This window comes from Giraffa tippelskirchi, chromosome 8 (assembly GCF_054371585.1).
Source record: "Giraffa tippelskirchi isolate mGirTip1 chromosome 8, T2T-mGirTip1v1.2.pri, whole genome shotgun sequence".
Classification (NCBI taxonomy): domain Eukaryota; kingdom Metazoa; phylum Chordata; class Mammalia; order Artiodactyla; family Giraffidae; genus Giraffa; species Giraffa tippelskirchi.
Window position 1 is genome coordinate 90474348 of NC_137282.1, and position 12021 is coordinate 90486368.

The following is a 12021-nucleotide window of genomic DNA, read 5'->3' on the forward strand; positions in this document are numbered from 1 at the left end:
GAGATTCAGGGAACAAAGTGTGTGTTCTCCAGCCCATGCAAAACAGAGAATCGGAACTAAGAGAACCGAGTTGGGACCCTCACATGTCTACACATTTGGTAGATGATTTAATTTTTTAAATTGCCCGATATCATGGGCAGATAATAAGAAAGTTTGTCCTGTCTCTTCCTCTGCTCTATGTGGAAAAAATATATATATTGGGGAATATATTAGTACACAAATGTATTCCCAAATAAAATGAAATTCTAGTCCTATGGCTACAGTGGGCTTGAGGGTAAAATTAACAGGTACTGTTAATGCATCATAGTGTCCCTGAAGCAGTGATTACCACCAGGCGACCCGGTACAGCTAACGCAAAGCTATTCCTTAAATCTAGGCCACATGTATAATCTCACAAGAAAGGGAGGACAAAAGTGCTAGAATAAACTGACAATTAAGAACTAACAACACATATGGAAATCACAGAAAAAAATAGCCATGAAAGAGACTGATCAGACACAACAGGGAAATTAGAGAGACTCAAGAACTTGAGCTGCAGAGAGGTAATCTAAAAGGGAGTATAAAAATATTACAAATCAGTTTTAAAAACTTTTTAAAATGCCCAGAGGAATAAATATGGTTGTGTTGACAGGTAACACAAATAATGCATAGACACTGAGTGTGGAGATCTACGGGAAGTAGAGATCAGACAGTCAAGATGAGAAAAACAGACCCATTTAGGGGAAACAGTTTGAAGGAGAAGAATTTAGTACAAATAGCCTAATTTTGGTGCATATTACAAAGCCATGAGGAGTAAGGTTAACCACATAGAATGAGTCCATTTCAGGGCCTCTCAGGTGGCCCAGTGGTAAAGAATCTGCCTGCCAATGCAGGAGCTGCAGGAGATGCAGATTCCATCCTTGGGTTGGGAAGATTCCCCTGGAGGAGGAATTAGCAACCCATTCCAGTATTCTTGCCTGGAAAATTCCATGAACAGAGGAACATGGTGGGCTACAGTCTGTGGGGTCGCAAAGTGTCTAACACAACTGAACGGACGGAGCAGGCATGCAAGCCAAGCTGAAGTAGACAGTGTGGTTGGTTTCCAACATCCACCCCCTCCCTTCCCGGCTAAGAGGCAGTATAATTGGGGAGTGAAACTCAATTTTGGATGGGTCTGCTTTATCCTCCGGAGAAGGCAATGGCACCCCACTCCAGTACTCTTGCCTGGAAAATCCCATGGACGGAGGAGCCTGGTAGGCTGTAGTCCATGGGGTCGCTAAGAGTCAGACATGACTGAGCGACTTCACTTTCACTTCCTGTTCATGCACTGGAGAAGGAAACGGCAACCCACTCCAGTATTCTTGCCTGGAGAATCTCAGGGATGGTGGAGCCTGGTGGGCTGCCGTCTATGGGGTCGCACAGAGTCGGACACGACTGAAGCGACTTAGCAGCAGCAGCTTTATCCTCCCTGCCCAAACCATGTGTGACATACAATGTAGTACTTTAATAGTGAAGGACAGGAAAGCCTGGTGTGCTGCAGTCTATGGGATCTCAAAGAGTCAGACAGAACAACAACTTTAACTGTAGCAACTCTGCCTGCAAACAGCCCCTTGACACCCATGCCTCTGGTAAATTCTATCCCCTTGCCTACTTCTCCCCCACGTTGTTTTCTGAAATTTTAGTGTCAAACAAGATAAAAACAAAACAAAACACACAAAGGAAGCACTTTTAAATATCCCTATTGCCTTCAAAGCAGTATCTATGTAGTAGCCTAACAGATACTTAGAATTCTGATTGGGGTAATGAAGGAAAAGGGAGTACAAGTAGGAGCGCTGAAGAGCTGATAAATGTTTCATAGCCAGCTGGGGGGCTGAGGGCTGATTTGTAGCCTTTGATGATTTCTATGATGTAAGTATTCCCACCATGACTGCCTTCAAGCTTCCCTTTAACAACCAGCTTGCAAAATGTCTGATTATTTAGCACTTGATTATCTCAAACCACTACAAGTTGGCTTCAGCACACTGCTGTCAGCTGACATTCAGAAGACAGTATTGTACCATCTCAGATACACCCTCCCATGAGCATTGTCCGTTGTATTTTCCTAACTGGTTGTATCAACCTATGGATAGTAAATATTCTTCTCAGATTCTCTAAGTAGTGTATTGCCATCTTAGGTGTTTGATGGTAATGTGGACTTTGTCTTTATATAAATAGAAAATTTATACTAATGGAAAATTGGAAAACAATAAACCATAGTCTATTTTAAATTGGACTCCTAAGCTATACGATATAATATTTCTAAATTTATTGATCATTCACTCAGCAAAATGTATTTAACAGTTTCTAGGCACAGTTTGTTTTAAACCAACCAAACAATGTCATCTCCCCTGCTCCCAGAAATGTTCTCTAATTTGGTTTTAAAATATTCCATTTCTTTCTTCTATGTAAATAGGATAACAAGGCCATATCAGTACACAATAATCATATTTTAAAAGTATAAATTCTGGAAGGAAAGAAACATACTTAAACATTTAAAATATGACAGATCATGGTAAAACATCTGCAAGCAGAGTTTTTTTTTAAACAAGCCACATGAATTTTGGCAAGTCACAGGATCAATAATCCACCTGTGATAGTGATTAAAGTAATTGATTGTAGTACTTTTTGTAATAGAAAAAATCTGAAATGTCCATTAATTGGAAAATAAATTTGTGATTAATCCATAAAATGAAATGTTACATAGCAGAGAGGATGAATAAATCCAAGCTATACAAATCCATATGGGTGAACCTTACAAATTTAATACTTAAAAAAACTGCCAGCTTATATATATAATATGATGCTTTTTAAATAAAAATTTTAAAACCTTTATATATACATATTATACATAGACTTATATATATATAACCTGCCATTCATGTTGGTAAAACAGAAATCTCATGAAAGTATTTCAGTAACCTCAGAAGTTGAAAGAAACTTGGTGGTATTAAAAAGAGATTCATAATTAGCTTTATCTATATCAGAATGTTTTATTTCTAAGTTGGTGATTTGCATACAGATTTTTGTATACTTTTTGTCATTTTGGAATGTATAAAAATTTCCATGATATATTTTAATAATTAAAAATGTAAAATCCATTAACTAAACATTTATAGCTTCACAATATTTTGTGTAAGCATTAGTCAAGAGAGTATTATCCTGTACATTAAAAATCCTCATTAGTCTTTCTTACTTTCAAGTTTGGAAATTAATTTCTTCAATATTTAATTAACAATATGTCACTAATGTTATTAAGGATATTCTACGCAATTTCAAATCATAACTTGCAGAGTAATACATTTACAAAACATCAGAATTAATAACTAGAAATGAGAGATTAGTGTCATCTTACCTAAAATAAATATAATGATGACACAAATTCGATCTCTCTTTGTTATTCATCATCCATGTTTCATCCCGGGAAGATCTACTAGATTTTTCATGATCAAGATTTGTGATGTCATGTGTATGTGTATGCTGGTACATGTGTGCACACAAGTATGTGTTCCCATGTATGTGTATCCAGAGAAAAGTGTCTGTGATATAATTTTTAATTATGGAAATTGATCCAAGGAACAGAACACAAATTGTATTCAAACAGGAATATTTAGTTTTTCTGAAGCTAAATATTGATTAAAAAGACCCAAAGAGATTAATTCTCTGACCTAGAAAGCCCAGCTTTGCCAAATTCAGGATTGAAATTATATATTGGATATAAACACAGTTGAGAAAACTGAATAGGCTATGGAGAATATCTCTTCTCTTTCCATTGAATTTTAAGGTCAGATCCAGGCAAAAATTGCTTTGCAATGGGTTGGGGTTGGGAAAACAAAAGTCCAGTTAACCTTAGATTTTCAAAATTCTATCCCCAGTGGTCTAGTGGTTAGGATTCTGCACTCTAGAAATTCTAGGCCTCCTTTGATCTCTGACCAGTTTTGTGACCTTACTTCTCTGATGTTATTTTTCTATTTCATTTTTCTCTCACTTGTATAAATTATCTGATATCCTCTGTGTACACAATCCATACTGATTAATTTATTTGTTATAAAATATTTAGTAGACTTTCTTTCCCCAAGACAACCCATGACTTACATGTGCCTCAGAATTTTCCCCTGAGATACAAGAAAGTTTCCTAGCACTACAAAAAATGAAACAAGATATTTCTCTGGTTCATTCTTGACAGGAAAAAATTAGATTACTTGGCACCTAAAAGAACAAATAATGTACATGTAGATGTACTTTCCCCAAAATGAGGAGAAATAGGATGATTTACTAATGCTTGAACTTTTCAAGTCAGCAAGGGCCACACAATTATTTTTTGTATAACTAATTTAGCTTTATCAAATTTTAGCACAAATTTGTTTTAAAAAAATAAAATATTTATGACCCTATATGGAATATTTTTTGCCCAAAATTACAATTTAAGTAGGATTTATTTACTTTCAAATGGATTTGTCTAACATTTTAAATATTCAATTTAAAAAATTAAATCTTAATTCAAATTTTAAGGTGAACATTTATTGCATAAGGTGGTATTCAGCTTTATTTTAATCAAAATGTTATATTAATTGACATCTTACATACATAAAAATGATTTTATGGTGATTCTTTTTATTCTGTTTTGTTCCGTTTTTAAGTAAGGGTTGAGTTGCAGGTGTGACTAAACCAGAACCTCAATAATAATCCTCTTAGATGAATGAATATTCTGAAATGTACAACTCTAGTTTGATAAAGTAGTGGAGATGAGCTCATGGTGGAAATAAAATACAGTGATGTCATCAAAGGGGTTTCCTGGTGGCTAAGTGGTAAAGAATCCACCTGCCAATGCAAGAGATGCAGGTTCGATCCCTGGGTCAGAAAGATTCCCTCTAGAAGGAAATGGCTACCCACTCCAGTATTCTCACTTGGAGAATCCCATGGACAGAGGAACCTGGTGGATTATAGTCCATGGGGTCACAAAGAGTCAGACGTGACTGAGCAACAACAACAATACCATCAAAAGAAATATAATCTGTACCTTCATAAGAAATATTGTTTTTTTAGATAAAAATACAATTAATTGCCAAATATCATTATTAGTTTGAAGTAGTCAACTCCTCTGCCAAAAATAGTCCAAGAGGGAAAATTTCCCTTTCTTTCCTTACCACCACCAGCAAATTTCCCCAAAACTTAATAGACAAGTTATCTTACACTCACAAATGCTCAACTGGCTTCTTGAGTCTTCTGACCCCAAGTATAGAACCTTTATCAGATGCCTGCCAGGTTCCCATGTTCACATCTGCCCCCCGGACTTCAACAGGTGGCTCGTTGGAATGTCCTGCTGTCACCACTGGTGCTTCAGCTGCCCAAACCACCAGTGCCTCCACTCTCCCAGGTGTCAGCTGGCCCAGCATCACATTCACGCACCAGCCACCAGGGGAATGGCAGCAGCCCACGTGCCCGGGCCCAACTTCATAGAATTCACAGTAGCTCTGTTTCCTCCCATCACGTCTAGATCCAGGTAAAGTATTCTGCCCTGAGACCTGAAACAGGGCTCTGCCAGCACCTAATAACACAGTTCAGAATTGTGCAGGTTTAATGCCCCATGGACTAACTTAGACTAAATAGAGTCAAGAAAATGGAAAAAGCTAGCAGATAAATTCCTGTACTTTCCTTGTCTTTCAGACTGTTCTGAGGAACAGCGTTTCCTTAAGACCATCCTCAAAGACTTCAGCACTGATTGTGAGAAATATATTGTGCTTCCTTCTGAAGCTGTGGTTGCTGGGTCATGGGCCACCTTTCTTCCTTCCTGGACTCACCTCTTTGACCCACACTCTTGTTGCCCTGGCATTGATCCTCCCCATAAAGTCTTAGGATGCAGGCTCTATTTTTCAGGGAGCTTTAAGACATCAAACTTTGGGGGCATACCTAATCTTAAAGTTGTAAGAAATCTAAAATACTATGGAAATAATTAGAAATCCTTCTACAAAACTCCACTTGAATATCCATAGTTATCATTCCTTAACAACAATGCCCCAGATTTAAAAAAATAAAAAAGACAAAGTTCTCCTTAATGCCAGGAAATTAATCTAGTTCAGGAGAAGATTTTGTTTTTCATACAGCTCTGTACCATGTGATGTAAAATTCTTATCATTTTTTAAACCTCAATATGGACTGGTAAATGATAACAAAATAATATAAAAATGAGTGTTTTTAAAGAAATATAGGAAACATATGATTAGTTTACTATGGAAAGTAGATCTTATGAACAGTAACTATGAACATTAACAAAAACAAATTCATTCATTTTTTTTTCTTATGATCTTTATTGAGGTATAATGTATATATACAAAAAGTGTATGCATTTAAAGTATACAGTTGAATGAGTTGTGACAAATATCTATACCCATTACCATCATCACAATCAAGATTTTGGATATTTGCATCATCCTAAATAGTTCTCTCATGACCCTTCCCCACTTGTAGCCCCAGGCAACCACTGGTCTCATCCACTTTTCATCTGCTTTCACTTTCTGTCACCATAGAGTAATTTTGTCCATTCTAGAATTTCATAGAATTGGAATTATTACACATACACATTTGTATTTATATGTGTGTCTAGGTTCTTTCTCTCAGCATAATGTTTCTGAGGTTCATCTATGTATTAATAGTTGTGTCTGTTAGTGAAGAAGTGAAGTGAAGTCATTCAGTTGTGTCCAACTCTTTGTGACCCCATGGACTGTAGCCTGCCAGGCTCCTCCATCCATGGGATCTTCCAGGCAAGAATACTGGAGTGGGTTGCCATTTTCTTCTCCAGGGGATCTTCCCAACCCAGGGATCGAAATGTGGTCTCCTGCATTGCAGGCAGACTCTTTACCGTCTGAACCACCAGAGAATCAGTAATTTGTTTCTTTTTCTTGCAGGGTAGTATGCCATTGATCACCACATGTGAATGGGCCTTTTCATTGTTTCTCATTTCTGCCTACTACCAACTCTGCTGCTATAAGCATTATGTGCAAGCTTTTGTGTAGGTATGTATTTTCATTTATTTGGAGTGAATATCTAGTAGTAGAATCACTGTATCTTATGGTAACTATATGTTTAACTTTACTACCTAATTGTTTTCTAAAATAGTTGGACCCACAAGCAATGTACAAAGAGTTTCAGCTGTTCTATATCCTTCCCAATGTTTGACATTATTAGTCTTTATGATCGTAGCCATTTTAGAAAGGAGTGTTATCTCTTGGTAAGTTTCAATTTGTGTTTCTCTGCTGAGTAATTATGCTGAACATCATTTCTTGTGCTTATTAACCATGTCCTATCTTTTTGGAAAGTTTCTGTTCACATCTTTTGTTCATTTTTACTGATATTTCTCTTCTTACTCACTTTTAAACAATAGCAGCCTTCTAGAAGTATCTACTGAAGGGTCTTGTGGTTTGCAAATATGCCAGAACATTCTAATTAAATTCATGAAATAAAAACAATTAATTACCTCATTTTCTGGTTTTAGCCTCCTTCCTCAGGAAACTCCAGCTCTTCTCACCTTCTGTCTGTCTTAGAACAGGCCCAGTTTTATTCTCCACCTCACGTCGCTCTTGCAGTTAGCTCTGTTTGAAATTCTGCTTCCTTTTCCCCTCATGAGACAGAATCCTTCTCCTTTCACATCTCAGCTCAAAAGTCATATCCTCAGAGATACCTCCCTGACCACCCAGTCGAAAATAAAGCCTTTTATGTCATTTCCTGTCACATCACCATGTTTCCAGCACTCCTTATAACCTGCAGTTATATTTTTCAATTTATTTACTTAGTTGTTCATTGTTTCCATTCCCCCTTACCTGTGCTCCCTGAAAACAGGCACTATGCCCAACCTGTTTTCCAGAGACCCCCAGCACATTGCACACTGCAAAGCCCACAATGGAAGTGGAATAAATATTTACTGCTGAATGAATGAATACCTCAGTTCTCCATGAGTCATTAATTAGAGGCTCAGGATTTATTTAGAGAAATCATCCCCTAAAGTTCTGTTCAAGTTTTAGGCAGCTGTCAGTAACTCACAAATGGGTATGTCCCTGAACTCTCTTTCTACTCAGGAGAGTCTAAGATAAAAGAGGCTTCAAGACTTTTCCTACATGACTGTGTGCACCTCCAGGTATTCCAAGCAGCCACAGTATAGTTCTTGGCTTTTTGAGACTCCCTATCAATGTTGAAACTTTTCAGAATGAGTTTCTCAAAAGAAACAGGATTATCTAAAGTCCATTGAGCTATTTCTGGCTCACTGAGAAACTAGGCAAATCACACAGTGAGTAAGCCCAGTAGAAGACAACAGAGAGTGGTGAGTAGCTTGAAAGTGAAAGTGTTAGTCACTGAGTCATGTCCAACACTTTGTGAATCCATGGACTATACAGTCCACCAGGCTCCTCTGTCCATGGAATTTTCCAGGCAAGAATGGGTAGCCATTCGCTTCTCCAGAGGATCTTCCAGACCCAGGGATCGAACCGGGGCCTCCCACATTGCAGTGGTTGCCATTTGTGGTATGAGGGGAGGAGAGATGAACGGGCAGAACACAGGGGATTTTTTAGAGCAGTAAAAATACTCTGATATAATAATGATGGATATAGTGTATATGTCATTACATATTTGTCCAAACCCATGGAGCGTATAACATCAAGAGTGAACCCCAGGGTGAACAATAGGCTTTTGGTTAATTATGGTGTCACTATAGGCTCATACTTGGTTTAAAAAGAAAAAGCATCGTTCTGGTGAGTGATATTAACAATGAGAGAGGTTGTGCACATGTGGGGTTAGACAGTGTATGGGAAATTTCTGTACTTCCCTTTAAATTTTGTTGTAAACCTAAACCTGTTCTTAAAAATTGTCAAAATGAATATAATAATTCAAAGAAAAAAGTACTTTTCATACTCAATTTAATTGAGCAGACATTCAGGCAAATTCAAAAATAATTTTTCTATATATTCTTATTAAACATTTTCTATGGTATGGACACAACAGGAACAGAAGTTATTAAGAAGAGGTGGCAAGAATACACAGAAGAACTGTACAAAAAAGATTTTCACGACCTAGATAATCATGATGGTGTGATCACTCACACTCACCTAGAGCCAGACATCCTGGAATGTGAAGTCAAGGGGGCCTTAGGAAGCATCACTACGAACAAAGCTAGTGGAGGTGATGGAATTCCAGTTGAGCTATTTCAAATCCTAAGTGATGATGCTGTGAAAGTGCTGCACTCAATATTCCAGCAAATTTGGAGAACTCAGCAGTAGGCACAAGACTGGAAAAGGTCAGTTTTCATTCCAACCCCAAAGAAAGGCAATGCCAAGGAATGCTCCAACTATCGCACAATTGCACTCAACTCACACGCTAGTAAAGTAATGCTCAAAATTCTCCAAGCCAGCTTCAGCAATACGTGAACTATGAACTTCCAGATGTTCAAGCTGGTTTTAGAAAAGGCAGAGGAACCAGAGATCAAATTGCCAATATCTGCTGGATCATCGAAAAAGCAAGAGATTTCCAGAAAAACATCTATTTCTACTTTATTGCCTATGCCAAAGCCTTTAACTGTGTGCATCACAACAAACTGTGGAAAATTCTGAAAGAGATGGGAATACCAGACCACCTGACCTGCCTCTTGAGAAATCTGTATGCAGGTCAGGAAGCAACAGTTAGAACTGGACATGGAACAACAGACTGGTTCCAAATAGGAAAAGGAGTACGTCAAGGCTGTATATTGTCACCCTGCTTATTTAACTTAAATGCAGAGTACATCATGAGAAATGCTGGGCTGGATAATGCACAAGCTGGAATCAAGATTGCTGGGAGAAACATCAATAACCTCAGATATGCAGATGACACCACCCTTATGGCAGAAAGTGAAGATGAACTAAAGAGCCTCTTGATGAATGTGAAAGAGGAGAATGAAAAAGTTGGCTTAAAGCTCAACATTCAGAAAACTAAGATCATGGCATCCGGTCCCATCACTTCATGGCAAATAGATGAGGAAACAGTGGAAACAGTGGGTAATTTTATTTTGGGGGGCTCCAAAATCACTGCTGATGGTGATTGCAGCCATGAAATTAAAAGACGCTTACTCCTTGGAAGGAAAGTTGTGACCAACTTAGCATATTAAAAAACAGAGACATTACTTTGTCAACAAAGGTCCGTCTAGTCAAGGCTATGGTTTTTCCAGTAGTCATGTATGGATGTGAGAGTTGGACTATAAAGAAAGCTGAGCACCAAAGAATTGATGCTTGAGCTGTGGTGCTGGAGAAGACTCTTGAGAGTCCCTTGGATTGCAAGGAGATCCAATCAATCCATCCTAAAGGAGATCAATCCTGGGTGTTCATTGGAAGGACTGATGTTGAAGCTGAAACTCCAATACTTTGGCCACATGATGCGAAGAGCTGACTCATTTGAAAAGACCCTGATGCTGGGAAAGATTGAGGACAGGAGGAGAAGGGGATGACAGAAGATGAGATGGTTGGATGGCATCACCGACTCAACAGACATGGGTTTGGGTAGACTCCAGGAGTTGGTGATGGACAGGGAGGCCTGGCGTCCTGCGGTTCATGGGGTCGCAAAGCGTCAGACAAGACTGAGTGACTGAACTGAATTGAACTGAAGGAATAAGTCCTATAATTTGTCCATGACTTTAAAAAATTGTTGTAGTGAATTTATCTGGCAATATTATAGAATTAGATATTGTATTCTGCATATATTTTCCAGACAATCAAATCTTACTCTGTGAAATTGCCTTTTCTAAAAAAATTATTTTATTAATTTCAGTTGGAGGATGACTACAATAATGTGATGGTTTTGGCCATACATCAACATGAATCAGCCACAGGAATACATGTGTCCCTCCTTCCTGAAATTTCTTTAAAAATAACTTTGTTTAAATATATGGTATCACTTATATGTAAAATCTAAAAAATCAATTATTTATAAAAACAGATACAGACTCACAGACATAGAAAGCAGACTTATAGTTACCAAAGAGAAAAGGAGGAGTGGAGGGGCAAATTCTGGGCATGGGATTAATGGGTACACACCATATACAAAATAGATAAACAACAAGGATTTACTGTACAGTGCAGGTCAAGAAGCAACAGTTAGAACCGGACATGGAACAGCAGACTGGTTCCAAATTGGGAAAGGAGTACCTCAAGGCTGTATATTGTCACCCTGCTTATTTAACTTATATGCAGAGTACATCATGAGAAATACCAGGCTGGATGAAGCACAAGCTGGAGTGAAGGTTGCCAGAAGAAATATCAATAACCTCAGATATGTAGATGACATCACCCTTACGGCAGGAAGTGAAGAGGAACTAAAGAGCCTCTTGATGAAAGTGAAAGAGGAGAGTGAAAAAATTGGCTTAAAACTCTATATTCAAAAAACAAAGATCATGGCATCCGGTCTCATCACTTCATGGCAAATAGATGGGGAAACAATGGTAACAGTGACAGACTTTGTTTTCTCGGGCTCCAAAATCACTGCAGATGGTGACTGCAGTCATGAAATTAAAAGATGCTTGCTCCTAGGAAGAAAAGCTATGACCAACCTAGATAGCATATTAAAAAAACAGAGACATTACTTTGCTGACAAAAATCTGTCTAGTCAAAGCTGTGATTTTTCCAGTAGTCATATATAAATGTGAGAGTTGGACTATAAAGAAAGCTGAGCACCGAAAAATTGCTGCTTTTGAACTGTGGTGTTGGAGAAGACTCTTGAGAGTCCCTTGGAGACTCTCAAGGAGATCAAACCAGTCAGTCCTCAAGGAAATCAACCCTGAATATTTACTGGAAGGACTGATGTTGAACCTGAAACTCCAATACTTGGGCCACCTGATGTGAAGAACTGACTCCTTGGAAAAGACCCTGATGCTGGGAAAGATTGAATGAAGGCAGGAGGAGAAGGGGACGACAGAGGATGAGATGGTTGGCTGGCACCACCGACTCTATGGACATGAGTTTGAGTAAGATTCGGGAGTTGGTGATGGACAGG

General features: G+C 38.2%; 1 protein-coding gene and 1 long non-coding RNA gene across 3 annotated transcripts in view; one reads left to right on the top strand and one right to left on the bottom strand.

Annotated features, from left to right (window-relative positions):
- The window catches only part of EMB (embigin), a 117052-nt gene extending 109382 nt beyond the window's left edge, over positions 1–7670 (bottom strand). For both annotated transcript variants that reach the window (XM_081521346.1, XM_081521344.1), the window contains exon 1: positions 7490–7670. The gene's annotated coding sequence lies outside the window, so the exon portion shown is untranslated. The remainder of the gene's footprint in view (positions 1–7489) is intronic.
- On the top strand, positions 6585–8878 carry LOC145517993 (uncharacterized). The gene is made up of 2 exons (XR_014062481.1): positions 6585–6776; positions 6921–8878. It is a non-coding gene; the product is annotated as an uncharacterized LOC145517993 (long non-coding RNA).
- The last annotated feature ends 3143 nt before the right edge of the window (positions 8879–12021 follow it).